The following is a 6,004-nucleotide window of genomic DNA, read 5'->3' as shown; positions in this document are numbered from 1 at the left end:
GAAGTCATTCCCCATAATCTTACCGGCGATACCCACAGCATGCAACCATAGCTTATGTTACCATCTGTGTTCCCATTTTACTTGTAATGTTTTGTTTACTTATGCCACTGTAGACTGTTACTGTAGCATGTTGGAGCTTGTTACATTTTACTCATGGTTTATGGTAGTTTAAATTTTATGTCTTCAAACAATTTACCTTTGCTTTACTTCTGAAATCTTGTGATAATAAATTTAAACTAAATACTGTGATTGTTATTATGTATAATTTTAATTTTTTTGTGGGAAAGTTTGTGGGGTTTAATACATATTTTGGGATGGGGATTTTGTGGCGAAAATCTCACTCATTAGTGGGAATTGTCCGAGATCGATGTGGCAACACTGACTCCGAACCTCATGCCACTCAGACAATGGCTAAGCCACAGAGGGGGGGGGGGGCTAAAACCTCCCCTTGATCCAATGTTTTTTTTTTTTTTTTTTTAAAGTATTTGCCAATTTTCAATGTATTATATTGACTAGTACTGGAAAAAAAAAACATGATTTTTAAGCGTCTTATGATTTTTTAAGCCCCTTCCAGATTGAAATACTGGCTGCGCCACTGCACCCAGATAATACACTTCTACCCATTATATTATATACTGTAATTTAAGATATGTATAGATTATATAACATTCAGATAATGGTCTGTTATGTATAGAATTTGTTAATAAGGAAAGAGACATGTAATTTTCCCTCAATAGAGTGAGTGTTGCCTTGTCTCTCCTGATTCACTATGATGACAAAAATGCAGGAGTAACTTGACAAAATATTTAGGTAGGTCCTCATTTTAGATTCATTAAAAAAATGTATAGAGTAACATCAGCTGGTAGATAGGTAAACACTGGACACAAGACGTACACAGGTATAGTGATGCTACAAGATCAGACCAGAGGACTCTCAGGTAAGGACTCACGAAGGGCGAGGGGCAAGTGGGGACAGGGCGAAGAATAGACGGTGAGAGGAATGTCTTGAGTCGAAGAGAGAAGTCAGGACTAGAGCCAAGTTTATTGCGTGCAAGAGATACATTGAGTGTTCGGAATTCATATGGTTCCTCTATTAGTTACCTATACAAATATAATTTCATGTCTACAATTATATATATTTTTAAATTATTTTTTAAAACCTATTTTTTTCACTCTTAATTTATGCCAGACATGGAAAGATCTTTTGGTTTCATTGTACTATAATAGTAATGAAAAAGTTCATGTGATAATTATTGTAACTCATTCATGAGATCGCATGGAGCGGTAAAGTGATCAGTCTTGCCTAGTTACTTAGCTGGTAAAACATAGTAATATTAATAATAATATCTTTATTTACTACAAGTACAAGGTATACAGTCCTAGCTGACATTAATGACATACTACTATATAGAAAGCCGCTTTTTATGCCGAGTATTTCGGGCAAATTAGGTCATTGTTCCAGGATGCGACCCACACCAGTCGACTAACACCCAGGTACCCATTTTACTGATGGGGAACATAGATAACAGGTGTAAAGAAACACGCCCAATGTTTCTACCTTCGCTAGGAATCGAACCCAGGCTTTTGCCTGATATGTGATAATAATGTGGTTATTAACGAACCTCGAGATTATATTATTTCTTAATACTCGGTAATGTCCACTTGTGACGCAATTTGGACTGCATTATAAAGTAAAGAATTCATTACATTTTAATAAGAAATTCGCATACCAGCATTTTGTTTAAAAAGAATTGATGGAATACGTAGATTTAAAGCGGAAGCTAAAAGATACAACCTTGAACATGACATCGGAAGAGTTGCTAGTTTGAGTTTCTTGCTGCATGTATGGAACCCTTGAGGTTTACCGCTTCTTTTGATTATAATTGCTGTATGTAGAGGCTTTTATAAGCAAAATTGGGTTCTACAGAAGTGTGTTGCTACCCTGTTCTATATATATATACTTCATCATACAGGATGGTTTATGTGCAGTGTTGCAATAAGTCATCTTGAGCTGCGTGACTTCAGTAGAGCAATGAGGATATCGTCAAATATTCCGTTAAATGTTCATAAGCTACTAGGACTTACAAGGTTTTATTCCAGCAGAACTGAAGTTACTATAACTTGGGAATTTCCATCTCTCAGGATGATCTGTCCCATTCACAGGAAAAGTTAAATTTTAATGAGCTATTTCAATCATCCTAGTGCAGTGGCATCATGTACTTGTAAGTGGTTGCAGAGGTCGATTCTCTGCTCTTGGCCCTGCCCCTTCACTGACCACTACTAGGATCACTCCTTCCTTCCAGAGCTGTATGGTACCATTTCTTAAAGCTGTGTATTGATCCTGTCTATCATTCCACTGTCCAGGTAATTCCACTTCCTGACAACTCTAAGGCTGACTCATGTAAGTTTTTAACTTCCAGCTGTGTCCTTGTTTTTCCTGTTCTTATCCCGTTTCTCGAACACTGTCCCTGTCTATCCTGTCCTCTTTGTGACTTGATAAAGTTAACTGTGTGAGCAAAACTCGTGGTGACCTGTACCTTGCTCAGTGGTGACCTGTACCTTGCTCTGTGAGGACGTGTCCACCTGGAGTTTACCTGAAGAGGGTTTCGAGGGTCAACGCCACCTCGGCCTGGTCTGAGACCAGGTCTCAGTGCACTGTCTGTGAATCTGAACCATGATGTCCTCCATTGAACAACTTTATCAGCAGCTTAGGGTGGCCAAGCTCGAGACCAAGGGAAACAAGAGGATCTGTGGTAATCTTCCTGTTGTAAGTCCTTAGGTCAGGAGGGGAACCTGGTAAGTGGCCGGGCAACATGGAACGAAGCCGAGGATCAAGAAGACGGACGGAGTGGCAGAAACAACGAAGAACCAGAAGACTACTGTGAAAACTTCGACCCATTTTCTGTGCTACCCGACGAATGTGGGTTGTCTATAGGGAACGTCACAAGCACTAAGGAAGCATTGGCAGATGAGAGGTGAGTTGACATCCCTTGAAACCCAAGTGAAGACCATTCCGATGAAGACCATCTCAGCGAAGACCAAGAGCGCCACAACAAACTCCGCCAGTGAAGATAACATTGTTTTAGTTGGAGACAGGTTAAGTTTATGGATAGGGCTTTTTGTCTTAGCGATAGGAAGAGGAGACAGGGTATGTTTTCCTGGGGGCTGGGATGGAGGATATTGTTAGCCATCTAGACAACAACATGAAAGGTAATAGGAGCTATCCTATTATCTGCCTCAGTTCTGGAGGCAACGATGTTGACAGAGTGAAGACCTGATAAGCAGGTATAGGATAGCAATAGAGATAATTAGCAAGAAGGGTAGGAACTCTGTGATATGTGGCATTTTGTAGAGGAGAGGAGTTGGAAGTGAATGGTTGTCCAAGGCAGTTTTGTCAATTGCTGGCTGGGCAAACACTGTAAGGAAAATGCAGTAACATTCATAGACAACTGGGACCTCTTCTGTGACAGAAATGACACGCATACCGGGAATGGTTCACTTATCTAGCTTTGGGGTGGAGGCCCTGGCCAATGCAGTGGAGGGAGCTATTAGGTCTTTAAATTAGAAATAGTGATATGGGTTTTTGTGGGAAAGCAATGAATTCTCAGTGTAGGGATAGCATGAGTTTTAGGGAAACCAGTTATAGGCAGAATGAGGTAGAATTATTGCTGAATATTGGAAAGCCAGTGGCACTAGGTGATAAGGCCAGTAACTGGGATAGTGGAAAAACAGAAATTAGCAGGAAGAGAAAATAGATGGGAGGGTTTCTAAACTTATATTATGCTAATAGTCATAGTGCTAGAAATAAGATGGGTGAATTGAGATTAATTGCAAGTGCGAGTGACATTGATGTATTTGCCATAACTGAGACGGTTATCTGTTATCGGACATGCCTGCTGAATGTCACATTCAGGGTTTTAAATTGTTCCAGGTAGACAGAAATATCGGGAAGGGGGGTGAAATAACATATACTGAGTCTGGGTAGAATTTTCAGAGGCGCACAAAAGACTGATTTTAGGCGTGATATACTGTCCCCCTATTGCGACCCCTGAATGGGTCACAATGTATATAATGTATATTACCTGTTCATATAATTTTATAGTGCTTATATTTGCGATATTAGCTAAATCGTAAATATATTGCTTTATATTATTTGACTTAGTTATATTATTAGGTAGGATGTAACATTTATATAGTCAGTGCTCATAGTTTGAGTGTTAAGTAGCTGACAGCATTGTCTAATTATTGTAGTTTTCACTTCGCTCGTTTCACTGCCGGCTTCTGTGTTGCTGGGCAGCAGCAGTCCACTGAGATTCACGTGATCAGGGTGGGGTGATCACACCTCACCAGGAGTGAGTCGGCCTGGCCTGAGGTAGCGATTGTCGGTTTGACGTTGCTTCTAACAAGAGGTTCCTCTCCAGCTCTCCATTGCGGGCCCTTGTTGGAAGATCGTCTCTGTCGCTTTCTTGTTGTTGGTTCTGTGTAACTCTGTTCACAGAACATAGCCTAGACTTAGTGATTTTCGACGTTGTACTGAGGTTGTGTGTCTCATAGACACTGAGAAACTCAGGTCCTGAGCTGTAGCTTCTGACCTAATTTGTACTGGTATCTGTGTATTGTCACAGTCGGGGATTTTCTAATGCTGAACTTAGATTCAGTAGTATGGGAGTCTTGTGACTTTTGTGTAGGGTCTGCAGATGGTCCCTACTTAGTGTCGTTATATTATCTCCTTGTTCCTGATTCTGTGTCACGGTTGCTTGTTATATTGCTGTTCGGCTTATCAGTCGTTTTATTGTTCAAGCAAGCTGTTCTGGTTGCCAGGTTGGTCAAGAAGTTAGTTTATGTGAGGACTTTTAGTCAGTCACTGGTTAAGTCTAGTCGAGTCTTGAGACAGCGAACTACTTAGAGCACTTACACACAGTACTTAAAAGCCATAAAGATGTGATATGTGCCTTCAGCACAATACTAACGTACACGAGAGAAGTGTAGGAGCTTGTATCCTATATTATATTCAATTGATTACTTTAAATTTATACACCTAGACAACTTTATTGTTATTAATAAACTTATTAAATTTTAATTTCTTTAGTTAGTAGCCTACCAGTTGTAATCCTGAAGCACTATTGAATCTTATTAAATTCTAATGGATAATTGGACCAGGATGCTGACTACTTGTTACAAAAACCCAGTAACAGGCTGGATGCTAGAAGGGCAGTCCTTTCTAGTAGTCACTGGAGATCTCTATCATTATTAGAAATCGCATTTTTGTAACACCCTCAAACATGGATAGGACCAAGGAAGACTACTGTGGGAGGAAATTGTTAGGGCCACAGTGCACAATAATTTAGTAATTCTAGGGGAGTTTAGTCATATTGATTGGAATTCCTTGATTGAGAATTTAGAGTCTTAGCGACCTCTTAGAGGTAGTTCAGGATAGTTTTTTTTTTTAAGTAGTTTGTTACATCTCCTACAAGGAGAAATAACCTGCTTCACTTGATTCTGGCAAACAATGAAACCCTTGTTAATAATTTAAAAATTTTAGAGGAACTTGGCACAAGTGACCACAAATTAATTACCTTCAGCATTGAATGGAAGTATGATAGTAGGGATAACTCAATAATTGTCCCAGATTTTCACTTAGCGGATTACAATGGGCTTAGAGAACACTTACCTGTTTACTTGGGTAATGAGAGCTTTCTAAACACTATACATGCTGCCCAAAGAACATTTATTCTGTATAAAGAAATTAGATCAAATAGAAATGACCCAAAATGGATAAATAATAGGCTCAAATATCTTTTAGGGCAGAAGAAAGGAATTTATAGGCTCATCAAAAGAGGTAAGGGTCATCTTATGATTCAATATATTGACATTAAGAGGGACAATAAAAAGAGTATAAGAAAAGCTTAACGGGACTACAAAATTAAAGGTGCTAGGGATTCGAAAACTAACCCTAAAGTTTTTTTCCAGGTTTATAAAACAAAAGTTAGAGATAAGATAGGTCC

The 6,004-nt window shown here is 39.2% G+C and overlaps 1 protein-coding gene across 2 annotated transcripts in view; it reads left to right on the top strand.

The window, feature by feature from the left end:
* LOC128689467 (F-box/LRR-repeat protein 2) overlaps positions 1-6,004 on the top strand; it is a 360,993-nt gene that overhangs the window by 212,472 nt on the left and 142,517 nt on the right. The window lies entirely within an intron of this gene.

The sequence above is a fragment of the Cherax quadricarinatus genome, chromosome 18 (genome assembly GCF_038502225.1).
Source record: "Cherax quadricarinatus isolate ZL_2023a chromosome 18, ASM3850222v1, whole genome shotgun sequence".
Taxonomy (NCBI): Eukaryota; Metazoa; Arthropoda; class Malacostraca; order Decapoda; family Parastacidae; genus Cherax; species Cherax quadricarinatus.
The sequence above is the reverse complement of the archived record's forward strand: the minus strand, read 5'-3'. Positions and strand labels throughout refer to the sequence as shown.